At 43.4% G+C, this 15141-nt stretch overlaps 2 long non-coding RNA genes across 5 annotated transcripts in view; both read left to right on the top strand.

The window, feature by feature from the left end:
- The first annotated feature begins 6569 nt into the window (after positions 1 to 6569).
- LOC127468779 (uncharacterized) overlaps positions 6570 to 15141 on the top strand; it is a 107296-nt gene continuing 98724 nt past the window's right edge. For all 4 annotated transcript variants that reach the window (XR_007903680.1, XR_007903677.1, XR_007903679.1 and 1 more), the window contains exons 1-2: positions 6570 to 6954; positions 9335 to 9465. This is a non-coding gene — a long non-coding RNA (uncharacterized LOC127468779). The remainder of the gene's footprint in view (positions 6955 to 9334; positions 9466 to 15141) is intronic.
- Positions 13307 to 15141, top strand: part of LOC127468780 (uncharacterized) — a 28537-nt gene continuing 26702 nt past the window's right edge. Inside the window, exons 1-2 of the long non-coding RNA XR_007903681.1 lie at positions 13307 to 13391; positions 13822 to 13976. This is a non-coding gene — a long non-coding RNA (uncharacterized LOC127468780). The remainder of the gene's footprint in view (positions 13392 to 13821; positions 13977 to 15141) is intronic.

Genomic DNA, 15141 nt, shown 5'->3' with positions numbered 1-15141 from the left:
AACATGACATAGAGTTGCCAATTGATAAAGCCATTTCTGGCATTTTTTTATTTCCTTATCTCTCTTGTTCTTAGGGAAGTGATGAGGCATTGTCAGGCGTGGAATGCCTGGGTGCTGGATTGCAGACACCTCACAGCAGCTCCATAAAGATAGATTTCCACTGACAGATCACTCTGCACCACCCTAGACCAACTCAAGCTGACATGCCTCCTCCTGTGCTTCTCGAGGTCTTACTTATTTTGAGCCACTTCAGTGTACTCTCCCTGTGGATGTTCCCAGAGAGCAAACTCTGTTTCTTCTGAGTTCATCGGGGATTTGCTTTTAGAGCTGCCAAGAACCTCTAGCACCAAACTCTGGACATGTCTTCACCTGCAAATTCTCTTGTGAAACAACTTGGCAAGCAATGGTCACTTGAAAGCACACAGCAAGAGCAGGAACAGAGCTGAGTTTTCCTCCTTCCAAGTGCCTGTGCTTGAGATGAAGCAGTGTGCATTTTGTGTTTGCACCAAGTATATACAGGTAAGCATTTCCAGTTCAAGAGAACAGAGAAGGGTCCAACAGCAAGCAAACATCTTTGCAGATATTGAGTACCATTAGTACCCACATAGCTTCTAACAGTTTCCAAAGTAAATTTTAAAGTCATAAGCCTGCTTCAGCCCCATCGAGGCCTTTAACAAGCAGGTGAGCTGCATGCTAGGTAAAGGTGTGCATTCAGTTCCACAGGAAATTTTGAAGTGTTAGAGCATAGCATGAGTTCCAGTCAGAAAGACATCACATTGAGATATCTTCCAGGAAAGTAAATTCCAACCAGCTATGTTGTTTAATTATCAGTAGGTTACATATATATGTATGTGTATTTTCACATATGTTTTATATGCAAAGTCATTGCAATCAAAGTTGAGAGATTTCATTAAAAATAACAATAGATGAACGTTGTGAGAACATTTTCCTTTATCATAGCAAAACTGGAATATCAATAACAATATGACCTTTATAGCTTTTCAATTCTTTACAACAAATGGCTCAGCTGGAAGTGCAAAAGGCCAGTATAGCTCCCCGGAATGGAAGGCAGCAGGGGACATACAAATGCTTCTTCTCTAGCAGAGTGCCACAGAACTCCTGATGGCCATGAATATCCAGGAGTCCCCTTAAGCCACCAGTTTGGCACCCTCCAGTTTGGCACCCTCATTTCCTGCCAGAGGCTGGAGCACAGTGCTGACAGACAAGCATCACTATCATCTCTTTACAAGACATGGAATTTCTGGGAATCAGCAAGTTCTTGCTGCTGACTCAAATTTGATCAGATGTGGCTTGAGATGGTGCAGCTGGGTCTGAATGTCTTCGCTATTGAATGTACTAGCTGGAGCACAGAACTAGATTTCCAGCCTTCACTGAAGCACATTAATTGCCTTTGCACAAGGTTTAAACATCACATCGTGATGGGCAGAATTTGCCTGGCAGTGCCCAGCTACTCCAAAGGTTAAAAGGAGGAGGGTGAGATCCAGGATTTGCTCAGGAACACTAGAGGTCACAGAGGTGCTGGAACTGGTGATAATGAGGATATCTCCATGTGTCTCAATACAACGATGGCTGGCACTGAGAGGAGGTGTGCTTTATTGTGTGTCCATCCCTTCCAACCTTTCCAGCCATCCACAAAGTCACACACTGGAAAATGCCTGTGTAAGGGTGCTCTGAACTCTGCAGGCTCTTGTGGGCACACCATGAAGATCTTGGCATTGTGGGAGGGGCAACAGCAAGAGTGCAAGAGCACAACAGCACTGCTGGGCACTTGGGGAGGAACAAAGCAATTCCAAGGAACACTGAAAATCATCACAGCAGTGTGCCTCTACTCTTTGAGTTTGCTTACAAGCATCGGGAGATGAACTGTGGTCCCCAACGTCCTCCTGCCTCTCTGCAGTCAGGGCAGCACTGCCGTTCCACACAAGGGCCGACTCCCTCTGCTCCAGCCAAGGAGCTATCCTGGGGAAGCACTGCTGAGGCTGGGCGTTCAGCACCAGCGGGAAGGGGAAAGCTCAGCCTGGGGATGTGGCCACGGGAACCACTAGGCATGGCTGGGGCAGGGACCCGATCACCAGCCCTCAGGAGGACAAACAGGGGACAGAAGAGACACTCAGGCTGCTGAGTCCAGTCTCCTGCTGCTGGAAGTAAACACATCCTAGGAGTTTACCAGGTTCATATTAAAACTGCTTCAGGTCTTTGGTTTTGGTTTGACTTTGTACTCCCAGCAGTTCTGCTGGCAGCTTTCCAGACTTTTTTCTGGTGTAGTGCTGCTGGGGTCAGGACAGAGCACGAGTGCTGCCTTGACCTCATGCTGTGTTTTAACACACAGAAACTATGTTTATACAGACTACAGCTCAGATTGCATGTGTGTAGGGAGGCAAGGCACAAGTTGTCTTCTGCCAAGGCAATGGAGCAAGAAAATATCCAAGGGAATTGCATGCATGGCAAGGATGGAACAAGTATTTCATGTACAGCTACTTACAGATGCACTTCTGTCCACACCAGGATCAAAAAGTTGTTATAACAAAGAGCTTTATAAAACACAGAGATGTGATTCCTGCTCCAGGGTACTTGTGCTTTATGTACAGGTTTCCAGAGATATGCAGCTGTGAGGCCAATTTTGCTGTGCAGGCTGGAGTAAGTCACCCATCGTCTGTGTCAGCAAAGTGGGGATTGCTGTACTCCGAGATCCTTGGATGAAGATCATCACTCAATACCAAATTCTTTGCAATTCCATTTCACCATCTGATTTCTACAGCAGCCAGTGCTCTATATAGAAATGTCATTTGCTTCATCTCACAAATCCACTGATGAGCTGTTACAGGCCCAGATGTCAAGCTTTACAGCAGGAAAAAAAAATTAAGGTATTTGTGGTGGTTTTGTATTTTGTTTAATACAAAAATAAATTAGGAATTTCTCTGCTAGAAATGCAAAGAGAGCACTGAGCTAGTGGATGGATCTTCTCTAAATAGATTGAAGGGACTATCCATACCAGCAGAAAACAAATGTTTTGGGTCTTCTAATCAACAGTAGGAAGGAGGGATGGGAACAGTGCAGGTACTGACATGCCTGCAGGAAAGCATGGACACAGCCATTGCCATGTCAGAGTTATAGAACTGGGAGCCCTAGCCTCACAAAAATCAGGGATTAAGGCACTAAAAGGATTTAAAGGAAAGGAAAATACAAATACTTTGCCCTGGAAGGTGTTTCACTCTTACCTGTGCACTTTCCCTCAGCCAACATAAGCATTAGAAAAAAAGCTTTAATAAAGAGATTTACTCATGATATTCCAGGGGCCGGGAGGGTCCCTACAGGAGACAGAAGGATGATAAAAATGGCAGGAGCTGTGCGTGCTGGGAGATAATCTTACTTCACTTGCTCTAGCAACTGCCAAGGGACAAGAAAAGCAACAATTAATTATGATCATATTTTTTGAAAACTTTTTACTTTGAGAGTTTACTGCTAGTAAAGGAGCCAAAGGTTTTATTTTTAGAGTATGGCTTTTGTTTTGATATTGCCCAGTCCTGAATGCATGAAATCACTCTATAATAGGGGATGTAGCAGGCTGTGTGCAGGGGGCCTTTGGAATAGCTCCAGCCCATCCTCCCCAGGTGTTATGCCAAATCTCTGAGCAGACATTTTCATTTTCCCTGCACAGTCCAAGCATATGCAAAGGGGTGGGAAACAACCTCCCGCTTCTTCTACAACTGAGCGCAGCGATATAAAAACCTCATTCTCTCTCCTTTTATGTTGCCCATAAAGCTCCAAATGTTGCTCTTAAATGGAGTCCCCCTCATGCATATAATTGAGTGAGTGATTTCTCAGCCACCTGCATTATGATTTTACTGGGCCAAATGTTGCCCATTTCCTCTGTTAAAGCACTTTTTGCTGAGTTTTCAGCTGCTGCCATGCATGGATTTTCCAGAGCAAGCGTAGACAGCAAGCAGTGTAGGACAATTAACACTTCCAGCTAACCTCATTAACTTCCATTGTGCATCAACAACAATATAAGATTCAGATTGATATCTCTTGCTGCTTTCTTAGCAACCCTGAAAATCCTGTGCACTTTCCTTTTTTGAGAACCTACATTCAGAAATAAAAAGCCCAACAATTTCAAAGATAATTCATTACCACCACACTGGAGTGAGTGCAATAGCTCCCTGACAGTGATGCGTAGGAAGGTTGGCTTCCTCTTGCTCCTGCCAGGCTGGATTTTCTGATGTCTAATAATGCAGCTGAGCTCAGTTTACAACCTGAGCTGCAGAAGGATTTCCCCTTCTTTCATAAGACACGTTACAAAAACAGGTAGAAAGTAAAAGTGTCCTTTACTTATTTTTTTAATGTAATTTTACTTCATTTATACATTTTTTGATTGCTCACTTATTAAAACGTCATATGGTCATCGCCATCCAGCTTTCAAGGATGTTTGGAAAACAGAAAACCGTAACAATTTCTGTTCTACAAATGGGAAAACTAAGGCATAAACACCATGAGACATCCCAACACTCACAAATTACCAGGCAGATAATTTTTCCCGGTTCAGTATTCTAATGGACCAATATCTGCATTGTCTGATACTTGTGAAAAATGGAATAAAATGTTGACAGTCTCAGATTTGTGATAAGACTACCTTTTTTTTTTCTGCTGAACATTATGCTTTGAGAAACAGTAAGGTGTAAGTACTGAGAGAAAGTCAGAGATCCTCCTAGGTCATTAAAACCAAAAGTTCTATAAAAACCACTTTTTGCAGTATTTCTCATAAAGACTTGGGTTTAACTTCAAAGCCTGCTGTTCCTTACCAAATTGTTTCTAGGGGAAAACCAACCAAATACAAAGAACAATTTAAGCAAGACAGACTCTCCTCTTTCCTACGTGGCTATGCTACTGTCAAGACAGACAACTTGGGGCAAATTAGACCAACTGCATCCACAAAAATAATGTTGAAATCTGCATGCAACAGCTCATGCATCACTGCTGCCCCATGCTCACCACTCACTCCCCTTCTGTCCCTGAAAAACCTTTGACTTGCATGAACACTGAAGATTAGGGGTCTCTCTTCCCTCATTCTCCAGATGGACTGTATTTCTTACCAGGTTTTCAGCCCAAGGTTGAATTGCAGCCTCCTTTCTCCCTGGGGAATAGGCCAGAGGGTTTTGGGAAAGACTGAGGTTCACCCATGAAGCCCATCTCAAAGGAGACAACCTTGGATACCACCTTGGATACCCTACGAGCCTCCACTGCTTTTCCACAGGGAAAATATTTTTAATCTGAAATGTTTCAGTTTAATTTCTACCAAGAATCAGCTTTTGGAGCAAATAAAACTTTTCCGTGGGTTTTTTCTGCCTTTTGTTTGGGTTTTTGTTGTGTTTTGTTTGGGATTGGGGTTTTCTGGTTGTTGTTTTTGTTTCTAAATGTTATTTTATTCTCCTTTGTCTAGATTCATTTTATTACTTCATCATACTTTGCAAAGCCACCTTCAGTACATCATAACCATGCATTAGATAATGATCTAGCTGTACTCATGTTTTGCTGTTTTCCTGGCTATTTTAAATGGATGTTTTGATTCCTGGCAAATTCACAAATTAGGTGGCAAGGGGTAAATATGCAGTACTTAACATGCAAAGCAAAATCAAGGGCATGTTGATCTTGGTTTGGCTTTGCAGTCAGTGTAAACAAAGTCCTGCAACTTCCATAAAGGAAAGCTAAAAATTAAAGACTATGATTTATTTTTTTTTCGATCCAGTGGAGATTTTGTGGCTCCCTGTGCTGGGGTTTAACTCCTTCCTGTTGCTGCTTAGGCAATTTCTTTCATGTTCAGTCTTTATGGAAAGAGCTATCATCCCATCCCACCTGACCTATTCACCTTCTTTCCATAGAAATAGGGCACAGGTTACGATAAGTGAAAAAGATCCAGTAATCCTGCCTTGTCCTCTTCCTGGTAGTGCTGTATTACATCCTATAATCTCTCTTCCAGGGCAGAGCCTATTATTTGAAAAGATGGGACACACAGCAGATACTACAAGTTTTACTGACCCAGCACATTGTCCTCTGTATCGTGAATTAATTGTCTGCTACAGATAGTTTATTCCTTTCTCTCATGGAAATTACTATCCAAGACCTGCATGGTCAACACCTGCTTCTTCTTAAGATGGTACAAACTGTCTGTTAATTGAACACTGGGGTGCACACAGTACCTGTACAAGTATAAAAAGAGGAAGGCAAAAGGAAGAACAACCAGTCTCCTTTGGGATAAGAGTGAGGAGGGCATGGTAATTATCATGCATGGCATAGCACCCAGGGTGTGAATACCAAGCACATCTGAAGATGAAAAGCTAGTTCTTGTTGTCCTTTCTCCCCATGACAAGGGTCAGGACCAAGCAGAAACACATGACATGGGTCATGTTCATGGCAGAAGAGCAGAAAGCTGCAAGGGTACACGAGGGCAGTCAGGACTTGGCACCAGGACCCATCACCCGATAAGGAAATGCTGTTTGCAACCGGCAAAAGAAGGCAGGAGCTGGCAGCCAGTGCTGCCTGTTGAAACCAGCTCCCCATCCTTCTGCAGATGGGGTCTGCAGAAAGCAGGAACACTCCTGCAGCCTTCATGCCACTTTCCTTGGAACAAAGTATTGGGGCACCCAGGAGGGTGCACAAGGAAAGCAGCCATTTACTGGTACTGTTATTTGCACTGTGATTTGGTACCTGGCTGGTCTGGGAATTCTGGCACCAAGGACCAGACAGTGGTTTGGACTTCTTTTAGTTAGTTAGGGAAAAAAAAGCCAACCAAGGCTGTGTGGAAGGCAGTTTCTGAGCAAAGGAATCATGAGCACCTGCTCCGGCTCTGTCCTCCCTTCTCCTACCACGCTGGCTGTGACTGCACAGGCATCTGATGGAGCTGGCATCTCATGTTTTAGAGAATAAACCCAAGTAAAGGTAGGAAAATTAAAGTAATTATTTTTTTTTAAGTGGGGAATAGAGGACAGCGCTACGTGTAATTCTACTCGGATTTACGGCAGGCTGTTTAGCTTCTAGAGTGAGGCTTACTTGTACCATGGCCTGAATGTTTTTCTGAGAAATAGACCTTGTTTACAGCTCCTTGGGGAGGGGTGCACATAGTTACTGAGTTTTGCTCTATCCACACAAGAGATCTCCAGCGATCACAGCAAGCTGGTGGTAGATCTAGACCTGGCTCCTATGCATGCCCTACTCACTAGACTGGTTCCCTTTCCTTAGCGTAGCAACCATGCAGGGTCTAAAAGAACTAAAATACTGAATCACCAGACTTAACCTAAACCCTGAAGCACTAAAAACAAATACCCTATACTACTACAACCATTCAGTCAGTCCTGCAGCTCCCATCCCATAGATGTCAGCCTCAGGATTGCTCTCACAGCATGGCAGGGCTGCCAAGAGCCTTGCTGGCAGTTAGTCCTTGGGCTGCACTGGGCGGGCTCCTGCTAAGCTGCCTCCCCTTCTACATGTAGGGCCAGAAACCCCCTGGGGATCAACACAACCAACAAGAGGAACCATATGAAGATGAGAGGTCTAGCCCACACTGGCAGCTCATTTCTCACACACCCCTAAACTCTGATTTGGGTTAATTACCAGACTACCAGATTTCTACCTTAACCACAACCACCTCAAATGAAACCCAGACCCTCATACAGTTTCCCAGAACTTCCTTTCAGCTCAGACACTGCCTCACTCAGCAAGTCTCCAGTCACCTGGTAGCTGTACCATGAAATTACAGTTATTACATTTCCCCTCTTCTTTCCCATCCATCTAGTCTGCTTAGGCAGCCTGCTCACCTCTGTTTTGGCAGTGTTATCAGAAAAGCACCCAAGGGTAAATAAGTACAAGCACTAAGATACAAGTGTCAAGATATATGGGGTACCTAATATATCATTTGTGGGTGAAGGTAGCTTGCTTCCCAAACACACATCCATCTCCCAGTAGAAGAAGAAACCAGGAGACATCCAGCTTCCTCTTTTTTTTCCTCTGTTTTTTCTTTACCCTACTGAAGGGCCCAGCTGATTTTTGTCATTTGTCCTTGTTTATGGTGATGGGTAACACCAACCCTTAGCAGAGGGCTGAGAAAAGCACAGTTACTACCTTCTCCCCCTGGCGTCTTATCCTCTGCCTTTCCCATTGGAACACACTGTGGTATTGTGTCCTGCCCTGGCATGGGTGGCTGCATGGAGATGCCACTGCCATCCAGATAATCAGCGATTATTGCTATGACAGTGTCTGAACATTACTACTCAGAGGAAAATTTGGGGTGTTTATTAGGCCTTGGTGGTTTCTGAGAGCACAAACTGGGATTGGGCTCCCTCATCCCCATAGTCCAGACACGAGGAAGTAAGTCCCTTGCACCTGTCAGTGAGCCTTATTGCCAGCAGAGAGGAGCTGTATTTGATTATTATTTTTTTTAAACAGCTCAGTAGATCATGTCAGCAGACAACAATGTGCTCACTCCACAAGACACAGAATTTGACAGGCAAAACAACCTGCCAGTTACTTATCATTAGTGCAAATGACTGATTTTTCGGTTCACCGGCAGTTCAGAATAATCTGAAGGTTTTATTTTGAGTCAAACTGAAGAATTTTTTTTTCCAGAACTTTCAGCTCACCTTGATATTTTATATTTCTATTCCAATCTCTTTTAAATAAAACTTTTTATTATCTTCTAAAAACTGGAAGAAAAAAACAACAAAAAAAGTGGGATGCTTCATTTGATCCAAAACTATTCCTATTAGTTTAACTTCCAGCTTAAAAAAGCTGGGTGGGAGAGGAGTAGGGAGGTTGAGGAGGGAGGGGTGTGTGTATTCAACAGCAAATATTTCTCCCAGTAAAGAGAAAACTATGGTCAGTTGAAATCTCATATTTTCCCTGAACAAAGCCTTCTTATGAAAATTTCAGAACAGCCTTATCCTGCTTCCCCCCCCTTCCCCTGCCCTCCCCAGTCATGTTGCAAAGCCCTTCACCCACATCTGTTTTTTGTAGGCTCAGAGATCATAAGTCAAAATGGAAAGAGCTGCTCATTTCCCATCACTCTCATCCCTCACTCCCAACAGTATCCAAGATCTTTTGCACATCAGTGAATCCCATTCTGCCTCATCCCTGACTATTTCAGCCATCCAGAGCCAGCCTTATGCCATCCACTGGCTTGGAAATAAAAACACATTTAAGAGTCAACCAAGGGGAAAAAAAAAAAAGGCAGTAGGTGTGCAGGCCAACCCTGCAGGTGATTCTGCAATTGAGTCTTGGCTCAGTGCAGTAAGCTTTAGTGACTTTTAATTTCCTCTGTCCCCAGGCATCCTGGATAATATCACTCAGATAGCACCGATTCAACTCCTGACCTGGCAGACAGTGCTGGGTGTCCCACCGTGCTCCATTGAGTGCACTAAGCCTCACATAAGCCCACTAAGCCACTGGGCTACTTTGGTGAGTCATTTAATAACACTGAACATGCTTTTCCCTACAACTTTGCAAGGAGGGGAGGAATCTACTGCAGGGAATTAAAGACCCCCAAACAAATTTTAAACACAAATTGAATTTTTTAATTGGACTGGAATGCTGAAGCATATTCAGATCTTGACCTCAAACCAGATCAGGAAGGAGAAGTAGGCAGTCAGTTGTCTCTGGAGGTTTGTAGGGGGTCACAGGTGCCTTTAATAACTGATACTGCAAGTTAATAGCTTGGTTAGGGATGGGAATAGACTAAAGATGATACCAAGGAGTTGAGTTTTAGTCCAGCTTGCTTTGAAACAAAAGCTAATATCACAGGATGATCACAACGGGAACAGGAGGTTGGAAAGACTCACAGATTAGTATATTTAAGCTCTTGCTATTGTAGACCTTCTCTTCTTGTAATTGTGACAATTTTTTTTAAGTTTGTCAAGCCGCATCCTTATGCAGGACATTCATGCATTGATTGCTCCTACTGTGAAGCAATTTCAAAATCTGAGTGTTAGAAACTTTCTCCTAATTAGCAGCCCAGGACTCTGTGGTTAGTAAATAATATTCTCCTTTAGTTTTAGTAGCTACTTTTCTCGTCTCTTTAGAGGAAATCCACCAAGAGGGTCCTGACCTGAATAGCAACAAGGAACAAATTATATTTGTTCCAGGCTTGAGAGGACGGGTATCAATCGAATGCTGGATCATGACCACAGTTTTAGTTGATGCCTATTGATCAGTTGTTGGTTACCCTGAAAAAAAAGAAGTGTTGAACCATTATTTGGTAGCTGCACTGCTACCTTGCACTGACTTTCATTTTATCCCTATTCTCTGCCTCAGCTGCACATGGGTGCACATTTCCAAAGGTGTCAAAGTTTGCTGAACCAAGCTGAAAGTTTGCACACAGCTTTGAGAATTGCAGACTCCAGGCAGGATCTCAGATCTAAGTCTCCAGTTCATCACCTGCTGAAGGATCAACAAAAACATATCTGTAATTGTCTGAGAGCCACTGGGTTGCAAAGTACTTAAGCATTTGGCTGCTACTGAGAGTCCTACTCTGATGTTTATTCAGACCACCCACCTCTCCAATTTGCAGACAACAGGAACCAGGAGCATTTGGCATTTTTGAGCATCTTCGATCTGTTAACTGACATTTTCTGAAGATGAAAACCTTTGGGTTGACTGCCCATGAGAGAAAGCCCCCTAACCCCCAGACAACTCCTGCATGGGCCTTGGCAGTGGGCCCAGACAACGTCAACAAGTTTTGAGCATGACTTATAGCACTATCTGAGACAGTGAAGAAAGCAGAAACTCCCATGACAGCATTCACATTCAGGTCTTGTTGATGAAACTACCAGTCATTAATGCCAAAAACAGCAGAGATTATTTTTTACCATGTGGGCTTCAAAATTCACATCAACAGGCAGAGTAGCATCTTTCACATAGTTCCTTAAAACACCTCTATGCCACAAGCCTATTCCTCACACCCACCTGGCAGCAGGCTCGCCCATGGCAAGGCACAGCTTCCTCCTCATTTCATCCTCCTCCAACACTCCCATTTGCGTTTTGTCCACTTGTTGCATCCTGTCTAATTCCTGTTCAGGCGTTCATCAGGGAGGGGAAGGTTGTTTTTGCTACTTGCCTGTGCTGCACCCAAAGTAATGAGCCCAGAACCTTTATGTGATCTCCTACCTGATAGTCTGATTTAAGGTGGGACTACAGGGAAGAGTTTCCTTTCTTCAGCCTTGACAACCAAGTGGGAAACATACAATTTCAGCAAAACAAAGATAATTGGGAAACCTGCTTCAGGGTCCGTCCAAAACATTTAATTTGACAAGCAGCATTCTAGGGTTGGAGGTACTTAACTTTGCTCTCTCTCTTTCCACGCTTTCAAACCAAAGTTCTGCACATCAAAAATATCCTTTTGAAACAGAAGTCAAAATGCTGTCTGCAAACCATGGGAAAATATTTGATGTCAACATCTCTATTCTTCCCTTGACCAAAACTCCAACCATATTTGACACTAAGGAGCAAACAGACTGGGCCTTTCAGAAGCAATTTTGGGCCAAATTTACTACTCATTCGCAAACTCTAGCCACCTCTTCATGCAAAGCAACACAACCACAACTTCAGGTCATTTGTGACCTTGGCCTTATGCAAAACAAATGAGAGCCTAATGCTTACAGATTTTAAGTCCTAATCTGCAAACATCCAAACCCTCCCTTTGTTTGCTCAGTATTAAAAAAATATGGGTTTTGCTTTCTTTTTTTCCTTGCGTCTCTTTTCAAACAAATCCTTCCTGCCTTTGGACAAGCTGACATTGTGTGTGTCCTTGAGTGTGTTCAAAAGCAAGGCAGAGCGTTCCTTTCTCATTACATGGCTTGGCTTATCAGCCCAGAAAAGGTTTGGGTTTCAGGTGTGGCTCTGTGCCAGGTGTGACTGGCCACACACCATTCACACAGCACCAGAGGCAGGGGTACCAAGCATAGATAGGCTTACAGACCGTTCTTTATCACAAGCACCAGGAAACTCTGCTCTCACCTGCTGATCCTCACAGACAAGCAAACAGCCTGTAGCCTCAGAAGATGGATCAGGAGGAATTAAATTATATTTAACAGGTTGATTGAGCGATATGATATGATTTGCCCACAGAAAGCAGGAATAGATCCTCAGCTGTATTTTTGTTTCACTGCTCACTGCTCTATAGCCACAATCCATAGAGAAGATAGGCTGGTAAAACTGGGGCAAGGTATTTGCCTCTTCTAGTGTGTTATCAAGGGCATTAATGCAGAGATTTTTACCTCTGAAAGTGGACTGGAAATTATTTAAATAGATAGACCAAAAAGGAAATTCCTAGACAATGTGATGAGCTGGTGTGCTAGATTATGCCACTGCAGAGGGTCTGCATCCTAGGATACCCATAAAAACAGGACTACCTTGAATCCATTGGGGAGTCCTCTTATTGCACACAAGTAACAACAAACTGATAACTCAGCTTTCACCTTTTAATTTTGAAACTGAATACTCTATTTACATATAAATGTTAAATACTCTACATGTGAACATTTTTCTTTATTGTCTCATAGTGAAAATGGACTCCATATGCTGTCTGTCTGTTCAACAACCCCAAGACCTTCTACCATTCTTTCTTGTGCCACTTTGCATTTATCTAATACTTTATGAAGTTACTCAGAGGTTACTACTAGAATCATTCAGAACATGCATCTTCAGTAGGATTTGTAATGAACAGTCCACATCTCTTCCACCAGTGAATCATTAAAACCCATGCTCTAGTGTTCTTCAGTTGCCCAAACAGTTGTCTCTTTGACTGGTTGACATTGCCGAACCAGCTGGAGTGTATTGCAAAGTGGTGCCTCTTGCCAAGAAGGCCTTTCTCCTAGCAGACCAGCTCTTGCAAAAAAGATGGAGGGGTGGAGATGGTAGAAAGAAGCAGCTCCTCTGGAGATGTGGTGTGTGTAAGGAGATTGCAATCTTTGAGAGAGCAGTGCAGCCACTGGTAACTTTTCTAAGCTCCTAGTAACCCTTGCACTCGTTTAAGTGTCTCTGTACTCTGGAGAAGCTGCAAACATTTGCAGGCTCTAGGTAATTCCTGAGCAGGTAGCATTGGCTAGTTAATTATGCCCTGCAGCTCTTCACTCACTGAATTAATCCATAGCCCTGAATTCACAGTCTGAATTCATTCCCCTGATTCACAACCTGGACAGAGTTCTTACAACAGGGGAATCTCAGGTGCCTGGTGCTTCTGGTGCAAATTTTCAGGTGACATGCCGGTTTAGCAACACCTTCAGGATTTGCCAATGTTTTCACAGGAGGAGGTCCTGAGTGCTGAGATGGTTACCTAGTCCCTTCCCACATCTTGAAGCAGATTTAGTGTTCCCCGAAGCATTCAGCAGGTAAAGGAACTCAAGTCGCTTTTTATACAGTTGGTGATATGGCTGTCCTGATCACAGGGGCACAGCATCCTGCAGTCTTAGAGGTGTTTACCATTGCAATAATCCCACAAGTTGGGACACTTGCTATTCCCATTGTACTCCTAGGGAACTGAGTGTAACTTACCTGAGGCAGAATGTGAAGTCTGGGGCAGAACAGGGAGCTGAGAACAAGTCCCTGAAATTCTTGGCAGGCACTCCATGCTCAGGCCATCCCAATGGCCTGTCATATTTGTGAAAACATCTGGCAGGGCATTAGGTGGAGTGTGTAAGATTTTAACTTGCTTGAGCATGCATGGAAGTGCCAGCCATACCTATGTGAGTGAATCTGCTGCAGCAGGATGGATGGGATGCCATTGCATCACAGCCCAATAACATTCTGCAAAACCCTCAGGAAGAGAACCTGGTGCCAGGCACGGGATTGGCAGGCGAACTGTGGGCAGCCAAGGAACCTCTGCACAAGCAGAATCATGCAACACCTGATCCAAAGCCCAAAGCAGCCATCGTCTCCAACACGCTTCGAACACGCTTGCTCACTCAACACCAGAGGTATTTGAGAGAGATCTGTTTTGTGTGTGGCAATGTCCAGCTGGCAAGAGATAACTATTAGACTTTTGCAGTGCCCTGCACACGCTCCAAATTAAGCAAACCCTGAGTTTTAAGGCATAAGTCATAGCACAGTGTTTTCTCTTTTAAGACAAAGCTCTTTCAAAATCCAGCTTAAACAAAGTGCTCAATTTAGGGTGCAGAAGCACTAACCTGAACTTACTAGCAATGCTCCTTGAGACTTTGATATGCCCCCATTCATTCAGAGATCAGTCAAAACATGATGATGCTCCATCTCTCTATGACTTCCTGTCTTGGGGCTTTGTTTTCTCAGGACAGTGGTGAACATGGGATGAAAATCCTGTGGAAACTGATGGAAAGCATTGAAGCACACTTAGGCTCAGCTCTCCAGCAGCAGGGCACTAAGCACCAGGGTGGGCTTTTGCTTTTTATTTTACAAAGATAAAACCCCTGCCTGGAGTTTGTACAGCTGGGAGATGAATGGAGTCAGTGCACAAAAACCACCCACCACTGGCAGCAGCAGAGAGATAAAAGTTGCTAGAATTTGATTGCACCCATTATTAAAACTTATCTTTAACCATCTCTCTGTCTATTGATTTCTAGCCAACTATTAACTAGCAATGACCTTAGTGGCTTGAAAATAACTTGGGAAGTCAAGTAAACAAAGGGGAACCCAGCTGCATACAAAGAACCAAGATATTTGCAGAGACCCTCTTTGCTTCTGCTCATTGCAATAAACTTGTGCTGAGTATTTTTCCATTTAAACATCTGAGTCAATGATCCAAGAAGCTGAGGGTGTGGACAAGCAATTGAGTGTACAGAGGAGCAGAAAGAAGGAATAGGAGTTAATTGTAATTGTGTCTAGAGCCTTGAATTTAAGTAATCTTGGGCAAATTCAGAAAACAAAGGTTCAAGTTTTAAGAGCTTAGCTCCACTGGCTGTAAGCTTTCATGTATATTAAGGAGAAACATTAATTATACACAGGTATATATATACTGTATCTAGTGCCAAAGAAAGCCACTTTTTGTTGTTTAAAAACCTGACAGAAATTGACAATAGGAGTTCTTTTAGACTGAGAAACCAAGTATTTCATCATACTCCTGTGTTTTATCATCCAAGCTATTTCAGGCCTCATGATTTGTCTTTT

The sequence above is a fragment of the Manacus candei genome, unplaced genomic scaffold (genome assembly GCF_025592945.1).
Source record: "Manacus candei isolate 608988 ecotype Guabito, Panama unplaced genomic scaffold, ASM2559294v1 h1tg000015l, whole genome shotgun sequence".
NCBI lineage: Eukaryota > Metazoa > Chordata > Aves > Passeriformes > Pipridae > Manacus > Manacus candei.
Note: the sequence above shows the minus strand (reverse complement) of the source record. Positions and strands in the feature narration are given on the sequence as shown.